At 39.5% G+C, this 14,361-nt stretch overlaps 1 protein-coding gene across 1 annotated transcript in view; it reads right to left on the bottom strand.

The window, feature by feature from the left end:
• brinp2 (bone morphogenetic protein/retinoic acid inducible neural-specific 2) overlaps positions 1-14,156 on the bottom strand; it is a 103,899-nt gene extending 89,743 nt beyond the window's left edge. Inside the window, exon 1 of the mRNA XM_072688241.1 lies at positions 13,411-14,156. The gene's annotated coding sequence lies outside the window, so the exon portion shown is untranslated. The remainder of the gene's footprint in view (positions 1-13,410) is intronic.
• Positions 14,157-14,361: the final 205 nt, after the last annotated feature.

A 14,361-nucleotide genomic window follows, 5' to 3' on the forward strand; every position in this document is an offset into this window, starting at 1 on the left:
AATCAAACCTTAAATCGTGGCCGGTTTCCGAATTTATAAAGACTCTGTTTGCATACAGGCTGATTATTATCTTGTTATTCAGTAATTGGAAGAAGACACATGGATGTTCTGAAGTATGGAAGCATTTGAGTTGGCATTTAGTTGTAAACTTAAGGGAGCTAACTAGGAGTAAAGGTACATGTTTTCATACCAAACTGTCACAGTATGGACGCAGACACACAGAGAATACTTTTAGAGATTACACATAGAGATTAGACACTAATCTATAGACTAAGCATCCACACATTGATCAAAAGCTGAAGAACATAATGCAGAACCAAATTTTAAAAGTGTTCCATCTGGAAACCTTAAGCTGTAAGCTATTAGCAAGTAAAGTCTGGATTTGCATGATATTGTGGGAACTATTGCAAGGCGTTATGACCTCATAAATCATGATAAACTGACTAAATTAATTCATATTTTACTGAGCAATGGACAGTGCATTTTTCTTTGGTTCAAGCTGCTGAAGGTGCTAAGTCACATGACTACATATGGTAGTATTTTTATGTAAGGGGACAGTACATGAGCACACAGTGAGGAAAGTATTAACGGTAGGGCTGGGCAGTATGACAAAACATTTGTAACACAGTAGTGCTTAAGATTCTGGGGGTTTCCTGGTAGAACACAGTATTTTATTAAATGTTTTAGTAAATGTTTGTCACTTATTCATCTTGTGTCTGTGTTATGTGTATCACCTTTCTGAGTGCGTCAACAGTATGTTATTAAATAACATTTAGAAATGGTGCAGATATTGTATGTTTTATTATCTTGTGTATTTGGAAATGTTTATCTATATAAAAACTAGAATTTTATCTGCCTTTGGTTTTGAAAATGTTATCAAATATCAATAAATTTGCAAGTATAATACTGAAATACAGAATTTTAGAATCGTGACAATCCTAAAATATTTATAGAGATGATTTTCTAAAATGTTTCTGTAATTTATCAGTAATTATTTCAATGAATTTTACAACTATAAACATACTTACATATGACCGCCCATGTAAGCCATAGCAGTTAAGCCTGCCCAATTACCAATTAAGTGATAAGGAGTGTTGTTTCTTCAGACAGTCTGTAGTAGAGTAATTGAGGTGGAAAATGTGGGAGACAACTGTTAAAACATTCTACTGGTTGTTGGAATGTGTCTGCAGCCATTTAAAGGATGTTAAAGGTGTCAGAAGTTTAGTTTTGCTGACGTTTCTCAACATGGTGTTTCTCAGAACACCAGATATATCAGTCCTGAAGGCTGATATATCAGTCACAAAAACAGCCTGCCTAATTCTGTAAACTAACATGAGTGAAGTCCAAGTTGAGAATAAAAGTTCTAAAAAGTTTAGAACAGGGATCTTGTTGGCTAGGTCTTTTAACAAAGTTTAAATTGAAATGGAACTCTGTAGGGTGTCCACTTAAATCTGTTATTTTTACTACCCAAGATATCCAACAGTGTTATGCATGTTTTTAAATACCACTTCACATTTTCTTTTTATGACCAGTTTCTAAATACCAGTGAGAGCGACTAATATTATTGAGTTTTGGAGGGTGAATGCATTAGTGAGTGAGCAGGAGTTCATGCTGAGTGCCCCAGTGTTCTCTAAACCTCATCCATCACCACCACATCTCCATGTCTGACACAAATGCATCACCTTGACACCTGTCACAAGCTGTATTTCTGACAGTCATGTAAAAAAACACATTTCTGTCCGATTAAAGTGACTGTTCAGCCAGCCGCTGGTACCAGCTCACACAAAGGATAAGCTTTGCTGTCGCCCACAGACAAAAAAAGCAGAACAAATAGGAGGTATTCCATGTTATTACCCATATTAATTAAGAGAACGATGTGCTATTATGCCCCCTCTTATCTGGAGGAAAAGTGGGATCTCTGTGACCTTTCTCTCTCTACTAATCTCACACAATGATGTGACCTTTCCAAGGCCTGTGTTTAAAATTTCACAACAACGTTGACGTTCATCTTCACTGCCCCCAGGTGCTGAAAAAACAGCAAGAACTTTTCAGAGTGCCTAAAATTAATGTGCCATGAAAGTGAGGATGAATATTAATCTTGGAGAAAATGATATACAAGACCTATTGAAGTAATATTTCTTTGGTTGTTAAAAAAATACCATTACCATATTATTTCTATAATACAAGATCAGAATGACAACTTTGTAGATGGAAAAACCTTTTAACTTTTAAAATCAAGATTCAAAATTCAAGAGATTTATTGCCATATGCACATTAAACAGTCAGTTATACCGTACATTGAAATCCCTGCCACACAAAAACACTATTTCCAACATTAAAGTGCTTGGGGGAAAAATGCACTATGCACACACCTTCAATTTTGGTCAAACATGTCTTTATGTTGAAGTCATGAAAATCGATGTTCAGTGGTTCTATTGTGTGACGTAGCTTGGCTGTGAATTGCTTCAACATAAGAATGTCCAAAAAGCAGTGCAAAAAAAAAAGGGCTCAACAGCCAGATTGACCTGCTGTACATCCCTGGAACTACAGAACTTTACAACAATCTCCTTTGAGAACTTGCTGGTCACTCCATCTGCAGCACAAAGCCTTGGTGTAGTAATGAATGACCAATTATCGTTCTCAACTCATGTTGCAAACCTGACTCGGTCATGCAGATTTCTCCTTTACAACATCGGGAGAATTCAACCTTTCCTCTCTAGAGAGACCACCCAGGTGCTTGTTCAGTCTCTCATCACCTCAAAGCTTGACTACTGCAACTCCCTTCTGGCTGGTCTTTCTATGCGTACTATCAGACTCTTGCAAATGATTGAGAATGTGGCAGCACGACTTGTCATCAGTGTTTCTAAGTTCAGCCATGTCACTCCTCTGCTGCGTTCTTTTTCCTGGCTGCCCACATCAGATTCAAAACTCCAATGCTGGCCTGCAAAGCCAAGAATGGACTAGCCACTCCATTTTTGATGGCAATGGTCAAAACCCAATTTGTACCAAGACTAGCCTCGGGGTGAACCTAGACTAGGGTGGTTACAGTATAATTTGGTTTGACCCACAATCCACGGAATGCATGGAAGACAAGCATCCAGACAGAACAGATTTTTTCTGTCCTGGCACCTAATTGGTGAAATCAGCTTCTCATGGGTGTCCGAAGGGTAGGGTAGCTTGCTCTCTTTAAACACTGACTAAATGCCCATCTCTTCCAAAGTACTTAAATTAGCTCTTAAGGCATACAATTGTACTTAAGTGTAGTACTGTATTTGACAGCATCTAGCTTGATGTATCATTTGGATTCTAGCCTATTCAAACTTGCTAAGAATATTTTCTAAGTAAACAGTAAAGCACTTTGTAAGTTGGTGTGGATAAGAGCGTGTGTCTTAAATGTTTCTCAAATTTTTAGGATTAGCAGCCATTATTACTTTCTTTTTACAAACATTTATGTTGAGAATACAATCATCTCCAAGCGTAGACAGAGATGGGGAAAAAGGTCCTGAACCATCAGGGAAGACAAAGACAAAGGCTGTTTCCCAGAGTTGTTTTATTAGAGATACTGCCAGAATGTACCAGAATCTACCTAAGAACATTTAACATAGTTTGACATTAGAAAGCTTGATCTGGAATTGGGTAATAGTGTGGGGTAATACAGAATCTGTGGGCAAATTTATAATAAATTGTGCAATCTTGCTCCTGGGTCTCCTCCTACTGTCAGAAAGTGCTGTTCACGCTTTAAGCACCACTAAAGAACATGATTTCACATGCATTTCTGAGCAAGCTGAGAGATACAGCACCTACATCTGAAGTAAAACAAGCATAGTAGAGTTATTACAGGATTTTACACAAATAATAATTAGGCAGCGTTGGGGAGTACTTGTGAGTGCTGTCTTGCCCATTTCACCAGAGTTACATACTGCAGTTTCTGGTTATTTAAACGTAGAATGCTACATAAATGTCGCTTTAATTCTATATCCAACTGCGTTAATTGTGTATATTTGTTAAGGCTGATTAAGACATGCTAATAAAGAAATGGTATGAAATATATAGCAAGGTATGATAAGATTTTGCTTCCACATTCCTACAGGACAGTCATTGACCAGCCCATGATCTACTCTTTAGCTATCTATTGGCTTTTTAAAGCCCACTACTACTGTAACCAAAAGCAGCAGCACTATAGTATAGTGGACAGGAGTGTGGCTGGACGGAACAAAGGACCAGGTGAATTGTATTAAGATGTATTGCAGAACAGTTGCCAAAGCCATTTAATCTTGTTCACATTCTGCTTAATGCTGCCTGGGTTGTTTTACGCCTGTAGGTATTGCGCAAGCAGAACTATGAGTCATTTAGCCAAGCCTAGCGGAGGGAGGGTGTTACATGGAGGCAGCACACATTCTTAATAAGCCCTGAGATGTAAAAAATAAATAAATAATTTTTTTTTTTTTTTTTTTAAATGCAGACTCCCACCGAATGAGTCAATTCTCATGTAGACTGTTACTGTCTGACTGCCTGCATGAAATATAGGCAAAGACAGGGATCCTATATTTAGACATCGAATCACTCAGTCACCCCTTAGCTGTCCTCTTTTTCATTGAGCTTTATTTCTCCGGCACTGCTGTCCACTGCTATCAATAGCAATGCGAGTTGTGCATAAAGGTAAGCATAAATCCAACCATGGATGTGACGAATGCCTTTTGAGGACAACTGAATCCCCACATCTGAGGTGCCAACACAAATTGTAGATGAATAAGATAAATAGGGACACGTAACATGTCTTTTTTACCCTCCAACAATTGCTCTACCTAGGGATTTTCATTTGACAAAGTTCTTTATTTAGCCTTTGAATACAGAATACAGCTTTTATCATGGCTAACACTTGTATACAAAACAGAAAAGCACCAGGGACTCGGATGGTGTTTCGATAAGACTGCAAGCAGCCTTCAGCCTTCACACTGAATTTAACAACGGTACAGGGAAAAGCTGAGGTGCTGACAACAGTAGAAGAATTCATTTAATAGTTAGAAGCCTAGCAGATGTCTGGGCTGAAGGGCATCTAATCAGCAGAGGATTTCCATACTGGCCTGCTGCTAATCTCATGAGCATCACTCGTCTGGATAAGCTTCGCTTCGAGAAAGAAGCAGCAGATAAGGAAGAAACTCTGCTGACCATTTCTGCAGTCTTACAGAAAGCTTAGTTGTGACTTGCACCTAGGGGTGAGCAATATGACAGAAATAAAATATGTGGACATTTTCATGATACAGTTAAATAGTCATCTTTCTAAGGCTTGATAAGGTGGAACAGAAACAACATTAAAAAATACTACAAATGGTGTAGATGGTTGAGTGATACCATAGAGAACCATGTTTATAAAAAGGATATGCGAGTATAAAAAGCTTTTAATGGTTTAAAGCACCTTCACTTGATGTAAAAACTTTACTTCCAGCTGAGTTGTAATAGATTTGTACCTCATTACACAACATCTTTATTTCCCACTGGCACACAGAATACTGTACACCATATAAGAAGAAAAAGATGATAGTGTTAAATGAGAGTGTTCAGGGATTATTTAGCCTGGCTTTCCCAAAATAAATCAAATGCCAAATTCTTAAATAAATTTGTATGTAATTTATTGACCTTTATTTTAAATGAATATGAAACTAAGCAACGTGAAAGATGCAGTGTAAGTAAGGCAAGGTCTGACATTTCCTGATCTCCTTTGTGTCATCTAACCGAAATCTGAAACCATAAACCATAATGTACCTGTCATGTATGCCCTTTTCAAAAAATGATCTGCACACAGAAAAGACAATAATAATTGTTAATTAGGCTTTAGTATTGTATGGACTACTATCAAGGCATAAAAATAGTCAAAGGTTAGACATATATATATATATATATATATATATATATATATATATATATATATATATATATATATATATCCTGTTGATAGCTAATTAGAAAATGTCCTACCTTCTATGAATTTTTAATTACTTTTCATACTGAACTATAAAAGTAAAGTGGAGGCTTTATTTCCATATGATGACCCATCACTCTCTGCTTGAGAAAAATAGCCAAAGGTTTCAGAGTATGCCATTATTCTGGACATAAATCTCAGTTAAACCTGAACCGCATACATCAAAGCCCACTTGTTCATCACTATGGATTTATAAATGCCCAATTTACTCAAACCTCCCATTTCTCAAGCCTCCATTTCTCAGTGGTGACTAGTTACAAGAATCACAACTGTACAATAATATTCTCCAAGACAATGATGGCCTATTGATTGATAGGCTATGTGCACAACATTGCCAAAGGGAAAGGCCATGGGCTTCTGATTGAAATGCCAGGGAACTGGCAAACCATAACCATCCATTTTCCATCCCCATTATCAGGGAGGCTGGTGCAGAGGAAGTGAAAATACAGCAGTGTGCTTCTGTATTTCTTTTCCCCCAACCAGGAAGCTGCCAGGACCCCTACCTCTCTCATCATGTTCTAATGGACGGCTATAGAGCCATTGAGTTAGTACTGTCACTACTAATAAATTGCAGAGCAAATACAAAAAATTATATCTCCAGAAGGAGCCATTATGAAACCATGCCAATGAAGGATCACACATGCGTGTTTGCCATGAAGACTTTACATCTCATCAGTGTCATCATCCATTTTTTTTTACCTTGTCATTAGCTGACCACCATGGCTAGAAATATGAGGTTAATTACATTAGCATTTTACTATGTAGTTTGCAAGCACATTAATTATACAAGACAGGCTGATTACATGCATCACGTTTGTAATTTGTGTCATTCTGTATGTGTATATATAGTATATGTGAGTGTGTGTCCGTGTTCGCTTGCCCACATGTGAACTCTGGGCCTACCGTAGATTGTCTACACAGTGAGTGGAGCAACAGCAGCATGAGGGCTGACCCTGTCACCGTGTGTAATGGCCTCCGGCTTGAAGGCTGCGAAGGCTGCCCAGCACACAGCGGCCAATTAAAATTCAGGGAAAGGCCCTGCTGCTCGGGTTGATTGGTGGAGACTCCTCCTGTGATCAGCCTCCGTTGGATCCTGACGTTTTCTAGTTGGCTAGCCCCTTTGATCCCATCCCGTTTTGTCAAATAAATCATTTTCCCCTTGGCCCCTTGACCACAGCTGGCAAGGATGCTTCCTGTTCCAACGCTGCATGTCATGGTGCAGTTTGTCATCAGCATCCGAACATGACAGCCATGCATACTGGATGAGGTGACAGGCCAAGAATTAATAGACAGTCGTATCCGCGTTGGGAACTCTTTAGCCACATTTAATTTACCTTTGGTGGCACAGACATATTTCACTGCTTGTAGTTGTACAGTAACATGACGGTTTGTTTTCTGGTATTAACAAAAGCCATTGGATAATAGGGTCAAAATCAGAGGTTAAGTCTGCTAAGAAGCCAAGTGTCCTTGCACGAAAACCTTGCTAAAATGTTGAGGTGAGTAATCCAGTAAAAATACATCATTAAAATTGGTCCTTCATGATATGCATTACCGATCATAAAAAATAATATGTTTATACAATATGTGTATTGTGATATTAAAGTTTTTGTTTATTGTTTATTTTTAAAAACAAGTTTAATTAACAAGACTAATTATGCTCTCTGCATAAGAACACAAGCAAGCTAACCCGATCTATAATATCTTCAGGTAATTTTATTATAATAATAAAATAGTCACCCCTACATAATAACTACATGCTAGTTCCAGACTGCACAATAAATTATTTTATTGTTAACACTCTTGCTCCCTGAGATTACATAACAGACAGATACAATGATAGAATGGCAATTACAAAAACAGACATGCACAGCTCAAAATATAATCTATCATTAATGACTGGCCGGTTAATATGCTTTCAAAGCTGTTCAGGGATTGCTGATGTAATACATTTAGCATCTTATTCTCCACAGCGCCGAAGTAATGAAATCTGGGGCTTGTTTTCTCCCTCATTGAGAACCAAAATATACTCCACCTATTTGGTCACTCTCAGTGCAGTAATGCACCGTGTATTTTCGCTTTGCCCGTACTTGGTATCCTTGTGTGTGTTTTTCCTTTGCCCCTTTTTACATAAATAAAAAAGGGGCAAATGAGCTATACTTATACATTTGACATGTCCTTTATTTGTTATTAAGATTTAGCTATGGCTGCTCCGAGCCTAGATTAAATTTAGTTTCTCCTTTTTCTACTTTTCCAGTTTTTATTCTAATGTATTCTTTCTTTGCATTACTGAGAGGTTTGATGAATAAACTAAACCACTAGTGTCACTATTGTGTGACACAAACTTTGCATGTAGGTATTTCTTTTTATTTCAATATTGTTTGCACAATAGTAAACTGTGTAAAATTCAGAGGTTCTATAACATCATATCCATAACCTAGAACTACAAGCCAGCAATAAAATTTAGCAAAGCAAGAAAAAAAATACTGATGGAGCTAATGCTGATGGTTCTCGTCTGTACAACCAACAACCATTGCAAAGGTAGGTGGTGGTGATACTCAGATGGGGGTTGCATTTGATGTAGGAAGAAGAGACAAATCTTTTTCTGGCTGGCTCCTTCTATCCAAATATACATACACAAGCTCTAAAAACATGAGTGAATTTTCCACGTTCCAAGTCAGACACACAGTATCCATATGAGACATCCTACTGTAGTTTCATGGTAAAGAGTACATAAAAAATCAGAGGGTTATGAAAGGGCAACTGAGCTCAAATAGTACATTTCCTAATCAAGTACATCAGCGTCATATTTAAAGAGAGGGCTTAATTGATGTGTCTTTTTATTACAGTGCGTTTATTCGGGCTTGGACAGGGAATTACCCAATCCATTTAAATTAAGAGTCCCCTCTATTAAGGGAGTAGGAATTCCCCTTTAAATTAGATTGTAGGCTACTCAGGCTTATCTAATGAATGACTTAATTCACTATATGATAACCCAACACAAAACAGCTCATATAAAACTTTACCTCAATTAGTTTTTCTAAAGTGGAAATGGCCATTACGCAATCATATCTACTTAATACATATGAAATCACTAATTATACTTTTAGATGTATTACTTCTGGACACATACAATATGAGCTTTCTGAGAAGAGGATTATTTAGTTTAAAAAGTTTACAAATATACTGGGGATAAAAGGAGAATGAACTGGGGGGGAACATTTGATGTCTCGCTTTCATGTTAGAAATTTGCTCCCACTCTAAATCCCTCGGTTGCACTTTCTCTGACTATTTCATAAACAATTGTGCCTTTTAGGTATTCTTGGAGAATTATTAGAACCACAGTGATTTACAATGAAGCATTAATTTCCATCCCATTGGCTAAAGATGACTTTGACAGTGCTGATCTTGAGAAGTCAGATAGATAAATAAATAAATAAATAAAAATATGCAAATTTATTCCACCTTAGTGTGCCATGGCGTGAACTGCGATTGACACCCGTACTCTCAACATGGCACGCTCGAGTAAGTTCAAAGCTGTTCTGGCTGACAGGCTGGCCGAGGCTGAGAGGTTAGTGGGGCATTTCTTGGTGACCTTTATTATTTGCATGATTATAACATTTAATTAGGCATGCAAATGGACAAAACAAATTATGCTTTTGAACTAAATGGCGGCAGATGTAATAGTGAGAAGTAATGATAGGACAAAGAGCAGAACTCCTCAAATTGCCTTAAAAAGATTATATAAAACATTTTCAGTCTGGCATAAAATGCTGAAGTGCATATTCAGGAGAAGGGTAGCAAGGTGGTCGTTTGTTTGGCAGTAATTTAGCTTTCAACCAAACAAACAGGACGAACTACTGGGTGTTAACAGTATTTGCATGCAAAATATGTGCAAAATATATTATAAAGGATCAAGTAATACTAGAAACTAACCTAGTTGGTACTATTACCATTGTACAACTGTATGCAAAGGTTTGGGCACCCTTGGCCAAATGATAGTTGAGTAGTACACTGTCTTTCAATCATCAATAAATCACTGTGATAAGTATCACTGTAAAAATAAAATGTAGACACTAAACATCAGCTGAATCAAATTTTCAAGATTTGTAAATTCTCTGACTCTTCCAATGTTGTGCAAACACTCAGTAACCACCTGCTTCTTATCTTTAAATCTTACCAAAGATGGGATTTAAGTCAGGTGACTGTGATGGCCACTTCAGTTTTTAAATGACACATAATTTTTTCGGATCAGTAAGACTCAATACAGTAGGTATTTTACTGTAATAACTAACATGTTGGTTAAGCATGAATTCTGCCTGAGGGAATGTGTTCACATTCAGAGTGCTGGTTGAAATCAGTAAGTGCTTATTACTGTTTGTTTTTAATCCGAGTACTGATGCTGTATGATTAAGGTTTGAAGCATACTACTAATGTGTTTTATTTTCCACAGCAGCTGTTTTTAACAAAAGCATAATAAAAATGGTTGGATTTGGCTTTATTAGATCATGTTCATTATACATAAAAATAATTACAGTAACATAACACTGAAATCAAATTATTAATGGGAAATAATAGATATATCAGCAGAAATAGCTATAATAGCTAGGGTTTTAGATTGGGTCAGCATACAATAGATTTTCACTGAAACACAGCACATTTGGAATTTGAATATTTTCCTTGCATGCAGATTACTGTACACTCTGTTCTGGTCATGGCTTATTCTCCATTATCTCATTGTTTCCTTCTGCCTATGCGTGAGGCTCAATGCAGGACCTCCAGCCACATTCGTTCAAGGTCCAGTAAACTCCCAATCTCCTCTATTCCAGAGATTTGATCAATGACCCAAAGTTGCTTGGGCACAAATGGTGTGGCTAAAAGGAACCAGGAGGGTATTATCAAGCTGGCACAGTGGCATGTGGATTTCACTGATAAAAAAGAAGAAAAATGCTCAATATTACTTTAGCAAGCAGTTAGCTTATCAGATTGACATGCTCGCACAGTACGGTATCATTATTTATTTCAAGTATTATCCACTTGTGAATAGCCATACAAGCACACAAACCACAAAGCCATATATTTGGGGTACTTCTGTACATTGCACTTCATTCAGAAGCACTGAGCCCTCCTGAAACTGATCAATATTTGATACATACCTTCACAAGACAAAAACTGGACGCAAACTGGACGCACACATACACACGCTCATGCAAAACCAGCATGACCTCTGGTACTGGAAAAACAGTCCTGTTTTCTTCTATTCACTTTCACATTGGCTTTTTTTCTGACAGCTCTAAGGGCTTTGTGTTGTGCAGAGCAGCCAGGTGCAGGCATCACAGATCTGCATCTCAATAAACTGGGTCAGGCGTGCCTGACACATGGAAAGAAAATTCTGCAGAAAAGCCCTATCGTCTTACAGAGGAATTAAATCTCTCCTGAGAGCAGTGGCAGGAATTAATTGTGTGTTTTGGATATCAAGTTGAATGGATGAGCCTTTCCAATAACTTAATCAATACCTGAAACAGATAATCATTTGATCACCTCATCCCGGAAGCTCCCCTTATTGTTTTTCACGGAAGGGGATATCTTTGGTAGATCAGCCCTGTGCATTTCTGAAGAGGCTGAGAACAGGTTTCTACTGCTGGAATTAGGTATGCTGATCCATGACTTGTGCTATGCTCCCTCTATAGGTAAAAGAGAAAAGTGCAGCTAGACCAGCATGATGTCAAAAAGGTTTCACACTAAGGTCGTTGTTCAGAATCCAGCTTTTCCTAAGGCTTACAAATGTTTTTATTAGGACTCAAAAGGTAAAACCATCCCTTTCCACTTCCAGTCAGAGACATAAGACTAACCCTTGGCTTTACAAACTCGCTGGTCAAGGCAAGTGCAGCCACAGCTGGTTGCGGCCTTGGGTCCCTCATTTTGTGAAGGAATAAAAGCTTACATGGCCGCAACTATTTCAAGCTGCATTCAGCGTAGCGGGTGCAGGCGTTATTCCATCCACAGTGAGAAAGTGTTGGATTGCGAATCCAGGGATGTGCTTGTTAAGATTAATCATATTAAGACCAACTGTAATCTCAGGGAGCAAGAGAAAGAGAGTGGTGGACACAAACAGAGAAACAGCAAGAGGGTCCATGGAGAGGCTTACACATATCCACAATGGATTAAATAAAAAAGCAAGCTGCTTTGTATATGGCTGAGGACAAAAAAAGAAAATATTAAATACCCCCCTTTAGTCCAATTGAAATGTCAGTCTCTCTTGTCTGTCACAGCCAGAGTGAGAAAAGAGGATTAATATAGGCCTACATGTGTGAAACAATTGAGTCTTCGCGGTGCTTGGCTTTACCCCTCCTACGGCACTGATCTGCCTATGGCCAATGACGAGCGCGGATACTCTGAGATCCGTGCCACCACCCACGAAATTAGGAGGAAGAGGGAGGTAAAAGTGTAGGCCCCGTCCCGTACATCTCTCTTTCTCTCCTCCTCGCCAATGTCCAGGCGTCCAGCCAAGCCACACTGTGAGCCACAGGCCACTTTTGTGTGTCATCTCTACTCGACGATTCCTCCTCCTCCCTTTCCTCCTGGGGTAGTAGAGACTACGAAGTAGAGATGGGAAGAAAAAGTTTGGAAGCAAGGCAAAAAGGCTGCTCTCCTTGCTTTGAGTGCACCCCTCGGTGCTGCTGCTGCGAAAAGAGTAGCTACTCCTCGGAGGGGAGTTCTAAATTCAGTTGGAGGACGCCGTATTGGATAAAACAAAATCCATCTTAATGAGATGGAAGGAGGGGGCTGAGGGTGGAAAAAAGCCCCCTGTAGACCACTGATACACCATCACGAAAACGGATTAGGCAAGCTGCAGCGCTCACAACATAAACACGTCTTGCCACACGGCACAAATTACAATTAGTAGGGCATACCAAATTAAACTCTGCATGAACTGAAGCTGGCTGGCCCAGAATAGCTCCAAGGGACTTTGCAGGGGTGTAAAAGAAAAAAAGAGCATGCCTCAAGTTCTCAGGTGAATGCATATGATGAAGCTTGGTCAAAAATGCACATATGACAAACCCATCGGTTTATTACCAGCTAAATTGTCAAGAACCAACAAGCTTCAAAAACAAACCATCTCAATCTAATTTCTTGTCATACATAATGCTTTTTAGGACCTAAAGCTGGAAGTTGGCAGGTTGAAACAGCAATCAGAAGCAGGAGAGACAAAACAACTGCACGCACAATACACAATATAGATCTCACTCAATACAGACATTCGTGAGCCTCAACAAATACTATTAACACACACACACACACACACACACACACTGTACACTGAAAGCCCCTACAGCTACTATTAATATGGACACAATACACGTCTTGTATAATACAGTTTAACTGAGGCGTCACAGTCTAGACTGTCCAAAGCTTAAGAAGATGAAACCTACCCAGACTGCAAAGGCTGACTGCACTCCTCTCTCTTTTTTGCTCGTATCCGACCAGCTTGTAAGGGGCAGTCACAGAGCTCGTTCCAGTCGGGATTTAAGTAGAGGAATGCAGCTCGGGGTCCTTCTTCTCCTCCTCCTCTTCCTCTTCCTCCCAGCCCTCCACCCCTCCTCAGCAGCCTCCTCCGCGAGGAAAAGGTAATCCAGCCACTGTCATGATGACATTCCCTGCTACCTGAGAGGAATCCATTCCAAACCGCTACCTCGTGCTGCTGCTGCTGCTAACCCGCTCACCGCTGATAACCACACATCATTGCTTTCGATCTTGACGTCTCTAATCTGTTCAGGGGGCGCAGCATTAGAAAGGGGAGTGGAGTGATGTAGAAAAAAAAACTTTTCCTTAATTTCAGACTACTGTAGTTAAAAACGAGAAGTTGTTTAAGTTTAAATTAAATTTACATTTTCAGATGGGAAAAAGTCAAACGTGCAGGTGATCCGGCCAGCTGAAGCACTAAAAGAAGCACGCGGAAAGCAGGGGGTACGAAGATAAATCCACACGGAGAGGGGGGACACTCCTCTAAGCACCCAGCCACGCACGTTATCCTCCTCCTTCTGCTCCTTTCAGAGTCTGTTCCTGTCTTCGTGAAGCTGTGACCTCCACCTTGAGACCCTCTCGGTCGCTTCTGGAGCAGCGAGCGAGGGAAGCGAAAGCAACTCCGGACTCTCTCAGTCGAAGCCTCTTTCTTTTTCAAACGGGCTCAGTACGAGCGAGGACACCGAGGGCACGCCCAGTGTCCGCCTGCCGAACCGCGATTGGCCGAGCCCGCAGCGGTGGGCGGGCAAATGGGGAAATGAGGGGGCGAGAGAGAGAGAAAGAGAGCGAGCCAGCCAGCCGATTTGACGCGTGTCTGTTCTATATGCATTTCATGTACGTGCGTCAAATATATGTTCTTT

This window comes from Salminus brasiliensis, chromosome 9 (assembly GCF_030463535.1).
Source record: "Salminus brasiliensis chromosome 9, fSalBra1.hap2, whole genome shotgun sequence".
In the NCBI taxonomy this organism is placed as follows: domain Eukaryota; kingdom Metazoa; phylum Chordata; class Actinopteri; order Characiformes; family Bryconidae; genus Salminus; species Salminus brasiliensis.